At 41.6% G+C, this 21,185-nt stretch overlaps 1 long non-coding RNA gene across 1 annotated transcript in view; it reads left to right on the top strand.

The window, feature by feature from the left end:
* The window catches only part of LOC130369585 (uncharacterized), an 87,193-nt gene extending 66,680 nt beyond the window's left edge, over window positions 1-20,513 (top strand). The window contains exon 4 of the long non-coding RNA XR_008892821.1: window positions 20,196-20,513. This is a non-coding gene — a long non-coding RNA (uncharacterized LOC130369585). The remainder of the gene's footprint in view (window positions 1-20,195) is intronic.
* The last annotated feature ends 672 nt before the right edge of the window (window positions 20,514-21,185 follow it).

Genomic DNA, 21,185 nt, shown 5'->3' with positions numbered 1-21,185 from the left:
ACCGCTGCTTTGACACACTTGTCAGACACTCCTGCTGCACCAACAGTCACTTGTTGGCAGGATCGTTGCCCCTAGCAACAATTCCAATGTGTTGCGATCCGTTGCCCCTAGCAACGCCTTCACCACAGGCTCAGTCCTGCTCCACTTGTAACATGCACAGTTGGTTGCTCCCGGTAACAACTCCACTGCAACTTGACCACTGGTTGCTCCTAGCAACGTGTGCCCGCATCCTCCACCAATTGTGACGATCCGTCTTGGGGATTAGCTCTGGGATCGTCCTGGACCACGCCACAGGATGCGTTTCTTCTCAATAAACCGGCAAACAGTGAGTCCTTTCTGCAATTCTGGCTCCTCGCCAGGTTTATTAACCGGGATGCAGGATAAACAAAACATAAAAATAACTCCTAGGCCGTCTAGCCACTCACTACACATGTAGCATGCCCTGACTAATAACTGATGGGCTTTTCCCTGTCAGTTTAAACACAATAAGTCCTGCAGCCTTATAAGACACAGTTCACATTTGAACATAAAGTCCCATTCGTACAGCCACCTTGCTATATGTTACAGGAGCCGCGTCTCTCACTCCGGGAGTCCACGCTTGTGTCCTCAGCAGCCCTTGCTATGCCCGCCTGGCACTGGACACGGTGTCTCCCCCCTCTAACAGCCACTTCTGTCTAGGGGAGAGCCCAGATTATTCTGTTTCTCTTCCTTTTAAAGGACCCTTCCCCTTTCTGCTGCCTCATTGATTAGTCCACAGGTGGAGATTTCTGCAGGATCAGTGTGGGAAATGCACCCTTTCCTTGCCACACTGTCACACTTATTAATTTGATTCCGAAATAGTTTTTTGTGACATATTCTACTTTATATTAGTGGTAAATATTCGTGGATACTTGCATCATTCCTTGGTGAAAAATTCCAAAATTTCATGAAAAATTAAAAAATTTAGCATTTTTCTAACTTTGAAGCTCTCTGCTTATGAGGAAAATAGACATTCCAAATAAAAGATATATTGATTCACATATACAATATGTGGCCTTGAAGGGCCTTCATATTGGAAATACCCCATAAATTACCCCATTATAAAAACTTCACCCCTCAAAGTATACAAAATGATATTCAGAATGTTTGTTAACCCTTTAGGTGTTTCACAGGAACAGCAGCAAAGTGAAGGAGAAAATTAAAAATCTCCATTTTTTACACTAACATGTTCTTGTAGACCCAGTTTTTGAATTTTTACAAGCGGTATAAGGAGAAAATGTAGCAATCAATATAGAAAAGAGACTCGGCGACTCACCGTTTCGGCAAATCAACTTCTCTTTATTCCGAGGAATGCAGTGTACACATCAAAGCAAGGAGGGCTGGACAGGAGGCAGGGGGTGCGGGTAGGACTGCACAGTTTCGTGCCGACCTGGCACTTCTTCTGGCTACTTGCACAAAAAAACTTGCCCCCCAAAATGTGTCACCCAATTTCTCTTGAGTAAAGAAATATCTCATATGTGAACATAAAGTGCTCTGTGGGTGCACTAGAGCGCTCAGAAGCGAAGGAGCGACAATGGGATTTTGGAGAGTGAATTCTGCTGAAATGTTTTTTGGGGGGCATGTCGCATTTAGGAAGCTCCTATGGTTCCATAACAGCAAAAAAAAAAAAAAAAAACACATGGCATACTATTTTGGAAACTACACCCCTCAAGGCACGTAACAAGGGGTCCAGTGAGCCTTAACACCCCACAGGTGTTTGACGACTATTCGTTAAAGTCGGATTTGTAAATGAAAAAAAAAATTCACTCAAATTCAGAGGTTATAGGAGAAAATGCCCCCCAAAATTTGTAACCCCATTTCTTCTGAGTATGGAAATACCCCATGTGTGGATGTAAAGTGCTCTGCGGGTGCACTGCAATGCTCAGAAGCAAAGGAGCTTTTGGAGAGAGAACTTATTTGGAATGGAAGTCGGGGGCCATGTGCGTTTACAAAGCCCCCCAAAACAGTGGAACCCCACATTGTAGTTCGCCTGCAGAGCACTTTACATCCACATATGGGGTATTTATGTACTCAGAAGAAATGGTGTTAAAAATTTTGTGGGGGCTTTTTTCCTATTACCCCTTGTGAAAATGAAAAATTTGGGATAAAATTTGCATTTTAGTGAAAAAATTTAAAAAATGTCATTTTCAACAAAAATTCTTCAAACACCTGCGGGTAGCTAAGGCTCACTTTACCATTTGTTACGTTCCTTAAGGGGTGTAGTTTCCAAAATGGGGTCACATGTCGGTGTTTTTTTGTGTGGTTATGTCAGAACCGCTGTAACGGTCAGCCACCCATGTGCAAATCACCTCAAAGGTACATGGCGCTCTCATGTCGTTCTCCTAAACCATGTTGTGTGCCCACAGAGCATTTTACGCCCCCATATAGGGTATTTCTGTACTCAGGAGAAATTGTGTTACAAATTTTGGGGGGCTTTTTTCCTTTTACAGTCCACAAGGAAATAGGGCAAACCGGCACTGCTGCAGCTAGAAGCAATTAAATGAACACCTGTTGTAAATCACAAGGAACCTCACCTAATCCTGATGTATGGGGTGCAGGTAAAAATCCAAGCAATGGAATATATGCAAAAGAAATGAAAGCAACTGCACTCACCATTCAGTGATAAGGGTTACTTTACTGCACTTTACTGCAGTCCGTTAGGCATTAACAGCAATGTGACACCATACCTACTGTGAAGCATGGGGGTGGAAACATCATGCTTTGGGGCTGTTTTTCTGCTAAGGGACCAGGACGACTGATCCCTGTATAGGAAAGAATGAATGGGGCCATGTATTGTGAGATTTTCAGTGAGAACCTCCTTCCATCAGCAAGGGGATTGAAGATAAAACATGACTGGGTCTTTCAGCATGACAATGATCCCAAATACACTGCCCGGGCAATGAACGAGTGGATTTGTAAGAAGCATTTCAAGGTCCTGGAATGGCCTAGCCAGTCTCCACATCTCAACCACATAGATGTGATTTTATGCATTTTTTTTTTCTCATTATGTCTCTCATAGTTGTGGTATACCTATGATGGAAATCACAGGCCTCTCTCATCTTTTTAAGTGGGAGAACTTAACTGTATATGATGTTTCAACTTGTAATGTAAAGCCTGAACCTTGACACCATTGTAGTGACAATGACATGTAATAGACAGGACAAAGCTCATTAAAATTACTTAGGGTGCATGTTAATGTTTGGTTGAATCAAGATGTTTTCCCACTATGGAAATAAGACAATCCCAGGTTATATAACGCCTTGTCTTGCTCCTCTCTAATGTTTGGGGCCCCCATTCACATAAATAAATGTATGTGTGTCACATTTTTTCAACATGCTGTTATTTTTTAAGGAATGTGTTTTAGAAAATATAAAAAAAAAAAAACGTTTGCTTATGAATACCAACATATTGAATGAATACACAAAAACACCTAAGGTAGAGTTCTCAATGGTTTAAAAAAAAAAAAAAGCAATATAATCTAAACTGTAGTTCTCGGTATTATCAGCCATAGTTTACTTGGCTCCATGGGCTGTATGTAATTTCTACAAATAAAACACACAACAGCCAAGGAAAGGAAAGCCAGAAATTCCATCCTGACTACCAAATATGTTCAGCTAAAAGAGCCTTAGAGCAAATGAGATTAGTATGAGGCTTGTTTGACATGGTCTTAAATTGTGTACTTGTTAATAACAATTGATATTGTTTCTGTAGTTGTGCACAAGAACAAATGCAGAATACAACATGTCAATCAGAAAGCATTACACTTGGCCTCTAGACAATCCAGCAAAAGAGTTTTTTTTTACTTTGTATTTGCTGACTTACTTGACTCAATTTATTTCTATAAAACTTTCAGCCTTTCTGATCAAAGTCATAAACCTACTGAAGTCAATGGAGCCACACTGAAGACATCTAAACCAGTGACCATGGGGGGGGGGGGGGATTTATCATTGGTTTTACCCGGGTTTTGTGGTGTACAATTGTCGCAGAGGTTTACCACACAAAATGGAGTACTGAAGAAAGGAATGTGATCAGCACCAGATTCATCACATGCCCTGCACCGTGTAGTACATTTGGTGCAGGTACACAGTTTCCTCCACATGAATTAGTGGGTTAAAAAGACGTTCACCTACACCACTCTTGATGAATACCCCACATTATGATTGTGAAACGTTTCCATCACCATTTCTCTAAATATAGGATAACATTTTATATAGCATGGATTACAACTAGTCAATGGCTGTGGGCGCTCAGAGTGGTAGCGACTGCCGGCAAAGTTTCGCGCATATCGCGCTTCTTCCGGCCTCGTATACGAGGCCGGAAGAAGCACGATATGCACAAAACTTTGCCGGCAGTCACCTCCACTCTGAGCGCCCTGCTGTCAGTATGAAGTCGGATCTGTCCGAGATGCCATAGAAGTCGGTCTGCTGTTTCCTCACGGTGAGTGCGGGTACCTTTTTGTCTTTCTATGTATGCTATTGAGTGACTTGGGGTTTCTTGGTTCCCAGCACCTCCGGACCCACAGGCATCAGGACTCCGCGTTGCCACAGTGACAGAACGCTAGCCTCCACAGTACATATTTGGTCTTTCTCCACAGCAGTGCCATCTAGCTTGTGTTAGTTAGAATATTTTATTAGCTTTACATGGCTAAATGGTCACAATGATTGTCTCAGGATGTCAACAATATCAGATTGGTGTGGTGCCAACATCTGGCATCCCAATCGATTAGCTATTTGCCTAACCATGGCACCAACATTTACACAGTTAATAGAACCAGAATCAGATGGCTTTGTTTATTGTGTGGCGGCTGTGCTGAGTTTCTGCAGCTCAGCTCTTATTGAAGTAAATGGGAGCTGCATAACCCAAAACTGCCACTACACAGAAAATGTAACCGTCTGCTTCCTACTCAGTTTCTCAGTGTATGGAGGCGCTGCAGCTCTGGTAAACATCTAATCATATTGGTGCCAGGTGTTGGCACCCCATATATTAGATATTACTGACATATCCTCAGGGTAGGCCATCAAAATGTTGGGACCTAAAACACCTCTTAAGGGTAGAAAATATAAGGATGACTAACAGCAACACTATCACATTGCTATTTGACATTTAGTCACATCTACACACTCTGGGCTGCTGCATATCTTTTAGGCTCCCCACAGACATTGGGATCAGGTTTGGGAGGACTACAGAGTTCAGCTAGTCATCTGTTGTGTATTGTATTGTATTAAATAAAAACAGGAAAATGGAGAAGGTCCTAGGATTTGGCAACATGCTCTATACCAAGGCAACTCTATGACACCCAGCGCGTTCTGTGCTCAAATCCCATTCATCAGAAAAGATGTTGTACAGCAGAACGGGTGGCAGTGCAACTCTGGACTTCCACTTTCAGTACTTTCCAATACTATTTGATGATATGAGGTCATACCATTTTTGAGCGTGTTGGATATTTGTAGTATTTTTCAATAATAATTATTTATAAGGTGCCATTATTTTTCACAGCACTTTCCAATACAAAGAATATATGTACAAACAAAATCAGACATGGTAAATAAACACTATGTATACACACCTAAAAGAATTAGACCAGCTATCACACCATATTCTGAAAACAAAATGCATGAATAGTCTTTATTGGACAATTGTTATGTAAAAAGGAGTCTTACCACTTTACAAAATACCAAGGGTATTTTCCTCCCCTCCCCGCTCTGTACTGGACTCTACTGAGGAGGGAAGGAATGAATATTCAAAAGGCGGTCGGTATATGGCGGACGGGCGGCACTGACGTGCCAGAAGGAGCATTGAAACCCCACTTGTGCCAGTTAGCAGCTCATTTGCATATCCACAAAAAAGAAGATAACGAGCGAATGGCGGGACAGATCCAGGCAAATTGATCAGCGAGCCTGGCACTATCAGCCAGTAGCTCTGGTTAGTGCGGGGGGAGTTTACTGACAGTTTTTCTTTAATGGTTGGGTAGTAACAAAACTAATTACTTATTCAAATAATAGGAGTGAGGGCCTTGGTCACAAGAGATTACAATCTATAGTGTGACAGAAGTGGTTGCATAGTTTATAAGTCTGAAAAAAAAAACTATAGTGTTAAATTGGAATTTATACAAGGGCCTAGCCATCTTTTCAAAATAGCATACATCACAATGGAGGATGAGCCAGTCACCAGCCAGTATCCAAATGTTTATAGATATAAAATGCTTAGGGGGCCATTTTACTGTTGAATGAAGTCAGAGAGTTTTTTGGGACATGCTTAAAACCGTGGTTGCTGGGAATTCTTGTGATTGTCTGGGGTATTACATTTTTAATCCCATTCAAGCTCTTTAAGTGATAGCAATATGTAACAGTTTATATTTAATTAGTGTTGAGCGGCATAGGCCATATTCGAATTCGCGAATATTCGCGAATATATGGACGAATATTCGTCATATTCGCGAATATTCGCATATTCGTAATGTTCTCGTTTTATTTTCGCATATGCGAATATTCGCGTGTGCGAAAATTAACATATACGAAAATTTACATATACAAAAATTAACATAACCTAAAATTCGCATATGCGAAAAGTATCATATGCAAATTTTCGCATATGCGAAAATTCGCACACCAGTCTCACACAGTAGTATTAGAGCCTTCTTACACCACATAAGCTGGAAGCAGAGAGGGCTAATCACTGTGATGTGTACTGTGAAAAATTAAAAAAAAAAAAACGAATATTCGTAATTACGAATATATAGCGCTATATTCGCGAATATTCGCGATTTTGCGAATATGCGATATTCACGAATAAAATTCGAATTGCGAATATTCGCGAGCAACACTATATTTAATGTTATAAATTCATCAGGCCATATGTTAGGCTACATCGATACCAGTCACTAAAGGCTTGTTATCACAGTTATTTATTTCTAGCCAGTTTCATTCATCATTCAATTTGCAGAATTTCAGGCCTTATTTCCTTTATAAATGTTGTATTGTACACATGATAAATACCGAAATGCAAACTCATTCCCTTGTAGTGCTATGCACGTTTACCATCTGTTGATGTTTGCCAGTTATTCTTGGCTCCAGTGCCAACAACAACAACCACGTGTAATATGAATTTGCTTGCGAGAGCCAAGGCATGGAGCTCATTTCTATGTTTATATTTAACCTCCATAGGGATAACAGGCAGGAAGCTTAATATCTTTACAGGCTTTTACTACATCAATATTCTTTCCTGGAAACAAATGTGTTATCTATGGAAATATTTAGGAACTAAATGAATAGATATCTAAGATAAGGTTGACTTAAATAAGCATTTTCCATCAGTAATCCAATACCTCAATGGATGTTCATTGGAGATCACAGCTAATGGTGAAGTAGATGCAAAACATATATTATCTAGGCAGTACATACAAACAGTATGGGAGGAACTTGGTATTATCCAATTTTAACTACCATAAGTTTCTTCCACATAAGTTTCTGATGTTACTAAGCTCTTGCGAGTCCCATCCATGGTGCATATCTATTGTAATGTCCTTTAATCTGTATTTTGTATTTTCTGTGGATTTCAGCACTGGGAGGATATATAAGGCATCTTCAGGTGCTGTTATTCGCAGCTTATTAGACCTGTACTCTGACCATGTTTGCATTATGTTCACTATGTCTGTTTTAGCACATGTATCCTGAGTTTTAACCATGATTATTTGTCCTGTTTGATATATAGATTTTAGCTTGCCTTGTTTGACCTTTGTCGGTTTTTAGTATTCTTGTATTGTTCGTTCTGCTTTGTATTTCCTAGTCCGTATTCACACTGTACTTTTTGTCAGTCCTGTTTTGACCTTGTTTGATCCTGGCTCTCCTAGGATAGAATCCTGTTCTGAGCCTTGTGCTATCTGTCTATCTAGTAGGGAGTTGGTCTTGTGTCTGTACCCGTGTTTGCTTGTATTTAGGATTTCTATTTCCTCCTAGGCTATTATTCTGATCACTCGGTGGAGAGTGTCCACTAGCCCGGAGCCTATTTGGCTTTGGTATTGATGTCCCTCCATGATTAGCTAGTCTAGTCTAGTGTGTTACCTGTTCTGAGTCTAGTGTGAACTGTGCTCTTGATTTCCTGACCTTTTAGTATGCCATTTCCTGCCTTGTTTGCATTTATATATCTGTGTGTTGGTTATTGTGTTCCCGTTACGTTCCTGACTTGTTCCCCGACTTTGTACATTTCCGTTTGTTTTGTTGACTTTGACGGCCATGCACTTTAGTGAAAGTAAGGGACCGGCACCAAGTTGTCGATCCGTTGTTTAGGGTGGATGGGCAAGTAGGCAGGGAGAGGGGTTTTTAGGGATAGATTTAGAGCCCACTACTCCCTGCCCCCTGTTCATGACATTTAATTCTTATTCTCTCCATTTCTGGGGACAGGATTAGGGCTGAACTGTTTGCCAATAGGACAAACACAGGCATTTCCTCCCTTAGTTACCTAATTAATCACAGCACAGTACCACACTCTATCCTTACTCAATCCATGACACTCAATCTTTACTCAATCCATGACATAGTGCTGGTAAAAGTGCACTGAACAGGCTGACTTTACACAGTACAGTACTGTAGATGGTAAGTGGATGGAAAAAGGGGTTACTGATGCACTGGGTTTGCAAGATGCTTTGTGAGCAGCAATGCTAGAAACATCAGCAATGAAGAGATTATACTAGCTGCAGCTGTCAAGAAGCTAAAGGGAGAGGCTGTGGACATACAGCAGTAGGTACTCTGGTATTTACAGAAAATGCAAGTCTTGATTTATCTTTGTATATTATCTTCAGCACACAGAGTAGCTCAGCTTGCAAAGCACTCAGTCCAGGCTTTATCTGCCTCTCTTGCACATAGCAGGTGCTAAGCCCCACCCCCACTTCCTCACTAGTGTTGCTCGCGAATATTCGCAATTCGAATATTATTCGCGAATATCGCATATTCGCGAATTCGCGAATTTCGCGAATATAGCGCTATATATTCGTAATTACGAATATTCGTTTTTTTTTTTGTTTTTTTTCTTCACAGTACACATCACAGTGATCACCCCTCTCTGCTTCCAGCTTGTGTGGTGTAAAGAAGGCTGTAATACTACTGTGTGAGACTGGCGCGCGAAATTCGCATATGCGAAAATTAGCATATGCTAATTTTCGCATATGCGAATTTCCACATATGCTAATTTTCGCATGCGCGTTTTTCGCATGCGCGAAAATAAAACGAGAATATAACGAATATGCGAATATTCGCGAATATATGACGAATATTCGTCCATATATTCGCGAATATTCGCGAATTCGAATATGGCCTATGCCGCTCAACACTATTCCTCACATGGGGGCCATCAAATAATGGGAAGTTGTTAAAATGACAGTGCCCCCTGAAAGATTTGTTTGGATCATCCCTTTTGTTCTTATTTCTCCATATTCAGAGTGTTCCTGCAGTTATTTTTATTTTAGCAAATCTTTTAAAATGAATTTATGTGATCTATACAGAATGTACCGTACATAGGCAGAAGCAGAACAGATAATTGGTAACAAGGACAATTATCTGACTTTAGAAAAGGATTGACACAATTGTAAACTATACAGAATGAAAAGAAAACAGTATAAACTAAACTAATAACAACAGATTAGACAGTTTGCGTAGCTTTGCTGATGGTATCATTAAATGAATATGTATAGTATTTGTGTATAATAATGCATAGATTATTATAGGAGATGTTCCATCTGCAGGTGTCTAAGTTATGCAGTTATATGGAGGTACTTTTAAAATTGTGTTCCTATCATGTTAATACATATAATATGTTACTCTTTTATTTTGGCTTTTCCCTCTCAGAAGCCCTCTTAGATCTACAATATATGAAATCCCCACTTAATCATTTGAGTATTACCACAAGGGCCTAACCTGTGAACAACCCCCCCTCCCTTTCCCAATTATATTTTACAGAAAAGATGTTGGGTGAAAGAAGGACTAGACAGCTAAAGTTCAACATGCCTGATTCTTTTGTTTTCAGCAAAGATAAGCGGCCGCCAGAACTCTCTGCCAACAGCCTAATACCTTTTCCGATTCACAAAACATGCACATTAGCCCAAACAGAGTATGCCAAATGTATGGGGTGGTCAGGAGACATAGTTGAATGAGTGTCTGAAGTCTTTCTGAAGGGAATTGATTTTAGTCTCCAACAACACACACTTGTATTGGATTGAGTTCCAACATGCTGGTGAACAAAAAAGATCAATAGTTTTTTCAAACAGAGGTTAAAGGAATACTCTGCCCCTAGACATCGAACCCATGCGATTTCTCCTGCAGCACCCCATGTCATCTGGTGCATGGAGTGAGCTTTGCTCTGTACCTGATGACTGGCCCCGCCGACTTGTGATGCCACACCCCACCCCCTTAATGTAAGTCTATGGGAGGGGGCCGTCACGCCCCCTCCCATAGACTTGCATTGAGGGGGCGAGGCTGTGACGTCAGGATCCTCTGGCCCCTGCATCATCAGTCATCAGGCATGGAGCGAAGTTCGCTCCGTGCACCAGAGGACAGGTGGTGCTGCAGGAGAGATCGCGGGGGTTCCCAGCGGCAGGACCCTGTGATCAGACATCTTATCCTTTGGATAGGGGATAAGATGTCTAGGGGCAGAGTACCCCTTTAAGGGATGCCATGGATAATACATGGAAATGAATGGGTGTTCTAGATTACACACTAAGGGGCCTGAATGCTATTCTTTAAAAAAACAGAATGAAGAAGAATGTTGGTCCAGAGATATATTCTGATGGCCCCTTATGAGGGAATTGACACCTGTCTCAAAGTGTTTTTTTTTTTTGCCTGCCTCTGGATCGGCACAGTAGAATTATAGAGGCGACTTCATGGACCCGTGTCTTTATTCAGCTTTATAAACTATGTACAGTAACTAAGATCTAGGGGCAGATCTATCAAGTTATGCCATAGTAAGGTTGTCTTTCTTGCCCATAGCAACCAATCACAGCTCAGGTTTCATTTCAAATATTGCTGTGTTAATATGAAAGCTGAGCTCTGATAAATAACCCATATGTAGCCATTTCACAATGTATATGAGAAATGAAAAATATTCCCATTCTTTATATGCCTGTCAGAGCCAGAAACTTTCTAAAAATATTAATTCACATACACAAACCTATAGAAATAATAATAAAGCTATCACATCGCCCATAACTCTGTGTATAAAACGTTATCAGGCACTGTCGGATGCAAAAACTTTTTATTTGTTGTACATCTTGGCAAAACATTAACCTTTATAATATACTTCATAAGAAAATTGTATTTCCTTTATATAGAAATCATGGCTTATAAAATCATGGCTTTGTCCAAACTGAAGCAAAGGCATGGAAGGAGTCCAGTAAGTGAGGGTGGGCTAGCACTCCTCTGTGCTCTCTTGTCTGATAGTACTCCTCTGTGCTCTCTCCTGTCTGAAAGCACACCTCTGTGCTCTCTCCTGTCTGATAGTACTCCTCCGTGCTCTCATCTGTCTGATAGCACTCCTCTGTGCTCTCTCCTGTCTGATAGTACTCCTATGTGTTCTCATCTGTCTGATAGCACTCCTCTGTGCTCTCTCCTATCTGATAGGACTCATCTGTGCTCTCTCCTGTCTGATAACACTCCTCTGTGCTCTCTCCTGTCTGATAGGATTCCTCTGTGCTCTCTCCTGTCTGATAGTACTCCTCTGTGTTCTCTACTGTCTGATAGTACTCCTCTGTGCTCTCTCCTGTCTGATAGCACTCCTCTGTGCTCTCTCCTATCTGATAGCACTCCTCTGTGCTCTCACCTGTTTGATAGGACCCGTCTTTGCTCTCTCCTGTCTTATAGGACTCCTCTGTGCTCTCTCCAGTCTGATGGCACTCCTCTGTGCTCTCTCCTGTGTGATAGTACTCCTCTGTGCTCTCTCCTGCCTGATGGTACTCCTATGTGCTCTCTCCTGTCTGATAGTACTCCTCTGTGGTCTCTCCTGTCTGATAGCACTGCCCTGTGCTCTCTCCTGTCTGATAACACTCATCTGTGCTCTCTCCTGTCTGACAGTACTCCTCTGTGCTCTCTCCTGTCTGATAGTACTCTTCTGTGCTCTCTCCTGTCTGATAACACTCCTCTGTGCTCTCTCCTGTCTAATAGTGCTCCTCTATGCTCTCTCCTGTCAGATAGTACTCCTCTGTGCTCTCTCCTGTCTGATAGTACTCCTCTGTGCTCTCTGCTGTCTGATACGGTTAGAAAGTATTAACCCTATGGGTTCTGGCAGCAACCAGTCATCACAGTACCCCCCTTTTGAAGGGCCACCGGACCCTTACAAATCTTAGAGGGTCAAAAGACAGACGGACCATCGATCTCCTCTATCGTGTCCTCATCCTCAATATCACACCATTCATTGGTGTCATCTAGCTTACAATTATCCTCATCACATTTCTCAGACTCAGGTTCAACGTGAACACTTTTAACTGAAACATTATTAGAAACAACAGACATATCAATTCCCCCCAGAGACAAATTGGCAGGTTTACATTTTTGGGAATCCGAAAATACCTGTGCACTCAAGTGGCCGCCATGATGACCACTTGGATGTGGACGCTTGACACAAGTCCTGATTAAATGGGTATCCTCTCCACAATAGAAACACAGGCCATTGAGATACCGGAACCTTTTACGCCTCTCTGTAGTAGATATGGAGCCAAGTTGCATGGGTTCCTCCTCAGACACCGGTTGATGATTGGAAACAGAAGAAAAGACAGGCAAAAATGGAGAGACAAAGGAAGAACAACATTCTCGTCTGCGTTCACGCAGACGTCTATCGAAACGTACTGCTAAGGTCATAGCTTAGTCTAAGGTGTCAGGAGAGGGGTAGGTCACCAGCATGTCCTTTAGGATGTTAGGTAACCCCAGTCTGAACTGGCAAATCAAAGCTGAGGTGTTCCATTTGGAAGCCACACACCAATTCCTAAAGGCTGCGCAATATTCCTCGACAGCTCTACATCCCTGTTTTAATGTACGTAGCTGGGACTCAGCATACGCAGCTCGGTCCGGTTCTGCATACAAAAGACTGAATTAATCACTTCCAGGCTGTAAAGAGAGAGGTGCTGTTTGTGATTGTTTTGTGGACCTGAGGAAGGCGCGTGCCTGCGCAGAAACACGTTGTCTGAAATCTTTTATATAAATACTGTCCTGTGCTACTGTGGCGTCCTGTGTCCCGTCATTACAAGCAGAAGTGCTCTATCCTTTTCCTTCCATTTCTTCATTCACTCTGCTTCTACACTTCCGTACGCTTGTGTATACGGAAAAGGGAAGTAAGCTGCACACTGCACATATTCAACCCACCATACCACCGCCACTGGGTCTCGTTTGTTCTGCTGGACCACCCCAATGGACCAAGTGTGACACCCAGTACTAGGTGGGGGGTTCCGTCCATTTTGTTCCTAGAAACCGCACACCCGAGAGTGCCCCTCTTTTTCTTTCTGCCTTTGCACTATGCATATAACAGACATAACTGACTATACATTTCTGACTGACTAAAACATTTTATGACACTGGACTATATCTGACATTCTATTATGACTATGACATCAGTCCTGCAACATTTGATTAGTACTATGATATGTCTGACAATGACTGACATTTGACTATTAGACTATTAGACTTGGTATGCATTGTGACAGCAATGCTTATACATACACTTTGACATTATACCACTGTTTATTTTTGCTGTTAGACACTGGTTTCTGCCCAATGCCTTGGCTACTAGGGTCCATGGCATTACACACTTACCCCTAGAACACTTTACTCTGGATAACATTTGACATTCTGTTACCTTAATTTTGTACATGCATTTGGTTAGCTACAGGAATACCTTCTGGCCAGTAAAGTACCCAGGTCACGCAAAGACAAGAAGAAATAACATTTCAGTCACTAACAGTGGTGTGGACTGATATAAGAATGCTGCAGTCCCTAATGTATATTTGAATTCAGGTAGAAAAAACAGACATGGTCCCACATCTACATATTGTGTTTTGATCTAATTGCTTCTCAGCATAAATTCAAAAACTAACAGGTTGTTAGTATACATTCTGATCAAAAGGTACAAGCCCACTTCAAGGCCACCTAATTTGAGTGGGTCCCTAACGTCCCTAGCATAAAATGGAGTAGCACTGGGCGGCGGGACCACCGCCGCGACACCAGTGCCCACAGGGGGAATGACCCACTGGCAGAGCGGCCCCAATGCCTCTCAAACCAGTCTATGGGTCGCACCTCCCCACAGACACGGCGCCACGGCAGCAATGGACGCCGCACAGCACCACATCAGAGTGAACAGGGTGTAAAAGCTCACTTACCATGCTCTCCCAGTCAGACTGGGTGGCTGCTAGGAAAGAAAAGACCCTTGTGTAGCTAATTACTACTTATATAGGGTTGGGCTGAGGGGGTGGGGCAGAGTGCAGACACATGTTAGAACAAAAAAGAAAAAAGAAAAAAAAAGGAGGGGATAGAAAACACAATGTGAATTCAGGTAGAAAAAGCAGACATGGTCGCACATCTACATATTGTGTTTTGATCTAATTGCTTCTCAGCATAAGGTTGTTACTATACATTTTGACTGAAGTTTGTGACTGATGTACATGACTTTTGTGATTTAGACTTATGTGTACTGAATTTATATGTGTACACTATTGAGGTTAGTCTAGATGTCTGGCTGTGTAAGGTGCTAGTGTGAAGGTGTTTTTTTCGTCTCTCCCAGTGGGACTGGGACAACACCTATGTGGTATCACTAGAACACCTTTAAACAATACTGTACACGTGTACAGTAAACCATTTACACTTTATTACATTTTATTAGGCATAACTTTTAATACCTGTAGACATGAGGGTTAAGTACAGCTAATACAATAACTGGTCTGGTCATTTTAGGTCCACCTGTTATTTTTGAGTGCAAAATGGTGCACAAAATATATTACTTTAACCATATGTACATTAAAGTTCATGCATTGCTCAGTAGTCCTAATACACTATGGAGTCTCTGGTTAGAATCATGATTGAGCCGGGCACAAGACTTACAAAAACATTGCAGGATAAACTGGCTTGGCTATAACTGTCTCTAGCTTCATGGGTGGAACCTCTCTGCCTTGCTGTTTTTAAGGCTTCTTTTTGCAATATTGATAAGCAAAAGTATTATAAAACCTAAGGATCAATAATTTTACTGGCAGACAAATATTAACTATTAAGAATCTGACAGAAACGTTGGCCATATTTTTGTGGTAGTTTATTAAAGGCCTACTTTGGTGGGCAAACATTTTTTGACCAACTATTGCCAGAAAGTTCTAGAAAATTGTACAGATTTGTAAATTACTTCTATTTAAAAATCTTAATTCTTCCAGCACTCATCAGCTGCTGTATGCTCCACAGAAAGTTCTTTTCTTTTTGAATTTATTTTCTGTCTGGCCACAGTTCTCTCTGCTGACACCTCTGTCCAGGTCAGAAACTATCCAGAGCAGGAGAGGTTTGCTATGGCGGTTTGTTCCTTCTCTGGACAGTTCCAGACAAGGACAGAGGTGTCAACAGAGAGTACTGTGGTCAGACAGAAAATAAATTCAAAAAGAAAAGAACTTCCTCTGTAGCATAGAGCAGCTGGTAAGTACTGGACAGATTAAGATTTTTAAATAGAAGTAATTTACAAATCTGTGTACCTTTCTGCCACAAGTTGATTTAAAAAAAAAATAAATTTCCACTGGAGTACCCCTTTAAGGCAGAAAGGGTTATGGACTGCTAAACAGCTGGGCTTATCACATGAAAATACAATAAGATTCAGCTGGGAAAAGTCAGTGATATATATATTATTTCCCTAGGATGGATGTCAAAATTTGTGTGACAGCCCCCATGTAATGACAGTCCCTATAGACTACTGGAATTCTTAATCAAAAGTATATGCCTTTAGGTAGGTTAGGCATAGAAAATCACCTTCAAGCGAGTTTTCATAATATTCATCGGCATGTTTTAATGCTGCATTAATGTTGCCCATGGTATATGGTACGTATCTCTGAGCTTATACACTGTAATAAAATCAGTAAATGGTCTATTTTCTTAATCAAGATTTTATGTCAAACATGTTATTTAACCCCTTAAGAACAAAGCCCATTTTGACCTTAAATGGGCACGGTCAGATATAAAAACTTTTTGTTGTACATCTTGGCAAAATAATAGTTTGGGGGGGGGGGCTATTTTCCTGACCTAGAACCTTAGGGAAACCCCCATCATCCTCTTGTACTGCTGTCCACTCTTCTTGTAAAGGACCTTGTTCAGCTTCCTAGCTGGTGACCATTTAAACGTTTTCATGTTTAAGCCTATGAACTTCAGTCATGGGTTTGTATATTTTCAGGGATTGCTCATGTCTACCTAAATATGGTTCATAACCAGAACATCTTTCCTCCCTTATGGGCTGGCACAGCACATGTTAAATTGAAGGTGTATCCATTTATATAACAATTACTTATTAAGATTATGAGTATTATTGAGATTTTATAAAAAAAAATTATAATTTTTTTTGCTTTGTGGATCATATAGATTAATTTGACATCTGTGCTGCTGAAAATAATAAGAACATGCAGGCATCACAAGATCTGTGATATATTGCTAGCCAATATTTGTGTGACATTTATATGCTCAATAAAAAAGCAATACAGCCACATAGCTGCTATTGATCTGTAAATACGACTACAAGTTTGCAATATAAGAAACAAAGTCTGCTACCAATGTCTTTATGGGTTTTTTAATTGGCTGTAAGGGAATTTGCTAATCTATATCAGCAGAATTTCTGGACCATGAAAATGACTGCCAAAAATAATACAGAAATTCAATGTGTCTTAGTGTTGCCTCCTTTGCATTCTCCCTACTTAATCACAAGCTATTTCAATATACAGTGGTCCACCAAGTTAACATGGCCTCTGGTTACAATATTTTAAACATACAATGGTCTTTCTTGGACCTTTGAAACTAGAAACCATATTCAACATACAATGCCAGAAATATTCCTAATCCATGGCTCATATCAATGGCTGTAAGATCCATCCATTTACAGTGGGCATTTCACTAGTATAACCCCTGAATTATTTTAGTGCATGTACTGATTTACTGTCTGGTAGCACCTCCCTACAGTATAGTACAGTACTGTTGTTTTTTGTGTTTTTTTTATGTTGCCACATATGGGGGTAATGTGGTGGGGGGCTTAGTACTATATAGAAGCACAGAGAGGCCATATACGATAGGGATACAGAGGCATCTAACTTCTATATGGGGTGGCCTAATACATGGGGTAGGTAACTACAACATTGGGGTGGCTAACTACTATATGGGGTCTAACCACTGTGTGTCAGGCCTAACTACTGTATAGGAGCATAGTATGGGGCCTAATTACCATTTAGGGGCACAAAGTGAACACTAGTATTATTTTGTGGAGCCACACAGATAGGGAGAGTACTGGAGCGTGGAGTCTAAAATGTTTGTCTGTGTAGATGGGTCACAGCCGAAAGAAGTCTTTAAGATTCCCTGGGCTGGATATCCAGGAGAGGAGGCCAAGGCCATAATTGCCATGGGGCCCACTGGACTCTAGTTAAGCCCCTGCTTCCATACACTGTGCGTACCTAGCCACTATGTATAAAGTGATTTATAGTTTGTAGCAGCTATTTCCGACTTTTATATGTAAGGACTTGCATTTTCTGTTTTATCTATCTTGCCATTTTTCTTTCTTCCTCATTTTTCTTATTTTGACTTGACATCTTGGAACTTTGGAACCAATTTCCTTGTGTCCATAGAGTTATGGTCTTAAGATAAAAGGATTTTAACATACAATAGTCATTCTGGAACCAAGTAATATTGTAACTTGAGGGACCTCTTTTGCAGTGAGCTGTCCTTCTTTATAATGGTTAACCCCTTAAGGACACATGACGTACTGGAACGTCATTTGTCTGCTCCCGATCTATAACGTGGGGCCACGGCGTGGCTCCGCGTCATAAGCGGGTCGGGCCCAGCCTCTAACAACGGCCGGGACCCGTGGCTAATAGCGCGCGGCATTGATGGCTGTGCCGCGCGCTATTAACCCTTTAGACGCGGCATTCAAAGTTGAACGCCGCGTCTAAAGTGAAACTGAAACCATGCCGGTTAGCTCAGTGGGCTGTTCGGGATAGCCACGGTGAAATCGCGGCATCCCGAACAGCTTACAGGACAGCAGGAGGGTCCCTACGTGCCTCCTCGTTGTCCGATCGCCAAATGACTGCTCAGTGCCTGAGATCCAGGCATGAGCAGTCAAGCGGCAGAATCATCGATCACTGGTTTCCTATGAGAAACCAGTGATCAATGTGAAAGATCAGTGTGTGCAGTGTTATAGGTCCCTATGGGACCTATACACGGAAAAATGAAAAAGTTATAGGGGTCAGAAATGACAATTTTAAACGTATAAATTTTCCTGCATGAAGTTATGATTTTTTCCAGAAGTACGACAAAATCAAACCTATATAAGTAGGGTATCATTTTAACCGTATGGGCCTACAGAATAAATATCAGGTGTCATTTTTACCGAAAAATGTACTACGTAGAAACGGAAGCCCCCAAAAGTTACAAAACTGCGTTTTTTTTTCAATTTTGTCTCACAATGATTTTTTTTTCCGTTTCACCATAGATTTTTGGGCACAATGACACGTCATTACAAAGTAGAATTGGTGGCGCAAAAAATAAGCCATCATATGGATTTTTAGGTAAAAAAATTGAAAGAGTTATGATTTTTTAAAGGCAAGGAGCAAAAAGAAAATGCAAAAACGGAAAAAACCCTGGTCCTTAAGGGGTTAATGGCCATATACAACGCATAATAATAAGTCTGCAGACGAGCACTGATCACTGAGATTGGTGCTTCTTATCTCACTTCCATCGGCCACCTAAAAAGGCTCTAAGAGAGGCCAGTGTATTATGTGTAAGGGTTTTTATTCACATAAGTGAAAAGTAGGCCAAAACCACCGATTTTGGTGGGACTGGCCATCCGACTAATGTGTAGGAAGGATTTCCAGCTCTCCCCCTACAGATGATGACAGGGAAGAGAAAGATTGGTCATGCTGGTTTTCCTCTGCCTGGCCCTTTTGTTTTTGAGGAGATGGTTGCTTACCTCCACTCTCCATTCAGAACACATGAATGCTCAGATGAGCTGATCACTCATGTGTATGGGGTGGACAGGAGAGCTTGGATTAGCTGACAGCTATTGAAGGTGAAAAGCCCCTCATGTATTCTGGATAAGGTTAAACTATTTCTCTAGTAAGTGCTCAATGATTACATGTATTGTCTTTTCCTTTGCTCTGGCTGTATGTCAATATCCTGTTTTATTTCTGTGTACCTATGCGGTCATACAGAACAGCAGCTGAGACAACATACAGCACCTTAAAAGAAATATGGGCCTCAACACTTTTAACAGAAGGTTGATAAACAAAATGCCATATTTTCTCCTTAGCATAGGAAAGGTCTCATTGGCTATAGAAGAAACAAATAAAAAATGACCGACATAAAGATCTTGGTCTATGGTCACATTTCTGAAGTGCATTGCCGGCCTGTCTGTCATCTTGGCCTCCCCACTGCTAAACCCTTCAACAGCTGGAAAAGTCCTGTGATGACAGTAAATGTCCGATGTCTAGAAGAGGTGTTTCCTTAGGTAAATATGAGAAGGCATTCAATGAGTGAATTCTTTGTGTATGACATGTCCATGTAAATGTCATGTAAAATAGTTCACACTATAGGCACAAATTCCAGCCTAATTCGCTCCCAACACGTGTCACTGAATTTTTTATTTGGAAAGTCTTACATTAGAAAAAGGGTAGTCTGCTCAGTGTGCAAAATAAAAGACCAGAGGATAATGGGTGTGATTGTGCAGACTAGCTGGGAGTAGTAGTTCTGCAGGGAAGCAGATGGTGAGCAAAATGTTTGTGTCAAATAAGTCTCTGTAGTGTGAAGTGCAGAAATAAGACCTCTGAACATCAGGAGCACATGAAAACAACTGGAACATTTTACTGAATCTTCTGTGCAAATTCAAATGCAATACAGTCTCATTAACACAAAATGCAATGTTATCGTCATTAAAGCACATAAATGAATATTTGGTCACTGTCTTTTTAAAAGTAGATTTTTTTTTAGCAGATATACTTCTGGGGACAAGGAATAAAATATGGAGCCATGCTGGGTACCAGAGATGAGAGGCGATCCATGCTGGGATTAGGATTGAGATGGGAGCCATGTTGCGGAATTAGGAACTGGGAAGTAGAGGGGAGTCATGCTGTGGGCTATGAGTTTTACCAGAACAAAGATGGGGGCTGGAGACTCAAAATGATTCCATGAAACATCTTGTAAATTTTACTGAATTCCTTGTAATAATCCACTGAAATATAGATGTTGAATAGATACTTTGTCACTGTGCCTTTAAAGAGTAGCTCCCACCATCCTTTTATTTTTTCTGTCCCTGCCTATTGCCCATCTATCCCTAACCCCCTCCCTGCCTTTACATTTTTTTTTTACTATATTAAAAATGGATTTTTGTCTGCCTGGTAGTGTGCTCACTACCAGGCAGACATCTCCAGCAGGCACCATGTCACTGATGCCTGCTGGGGCTGACACTTCTGCCCTTAGTTCATCTATACAGGGTGCCTCCAGCTGTTTCACCACTGCAACTCCCAGCTTGCCCTGACATCTATTGGCTGTCAGGGCATGCTGGGAGTTGTAGTGGTTAAACAACTGGAGGCACCCTGTGTTGAAAGCAATAGCTTTATTAGGGCCATGGCCGCGGTGCTGCCCCGAACCCCGCTAACCCCCCCTCCCTCTGTTGAAAACAATAGTTTTAGGGCCGCGGCGCTACCCCGAACCCCACTCTCCCCCCCCTGTTGAAAACAATAGTTTTAGGGCCGCGGCGCTACCCCGAACCCCTGCTCTCCCCCCCCGCAAAAGACAAACCTGAGTGCAGAGCAGCAGCAGCGGCGTGTAAATGCCGGGAGGCGGGGTCAGAGTGTGAGGCCAGGGAGCCAATACGCTCTCAGCGCTCGCTCCCACCTGTCTGATTGACAGGCAGGGAGTAAGCAAGCGCAGGCTGAATGAATTCGGACCGATTGCCCGGCCGGCATCGGTCTGAATTCAGGC

Source organism: Hyla sarda, chromosome 4, assembly GCF_029499605.1.
Source record: "Hyla sarda isolate aHylSar1 chromosome 4, aHylSar1.hap1, whole genome shotgun sequence".
Classification (NCBI taxonomy): Eukaryota; Metazoa; Chordata; class Amphibia; order Anura; family Hylidae; genus Hyla; species Hyla sarda.
This window is presented reverse-complemented; position numbering and strand designations above follow the sequence as displayed.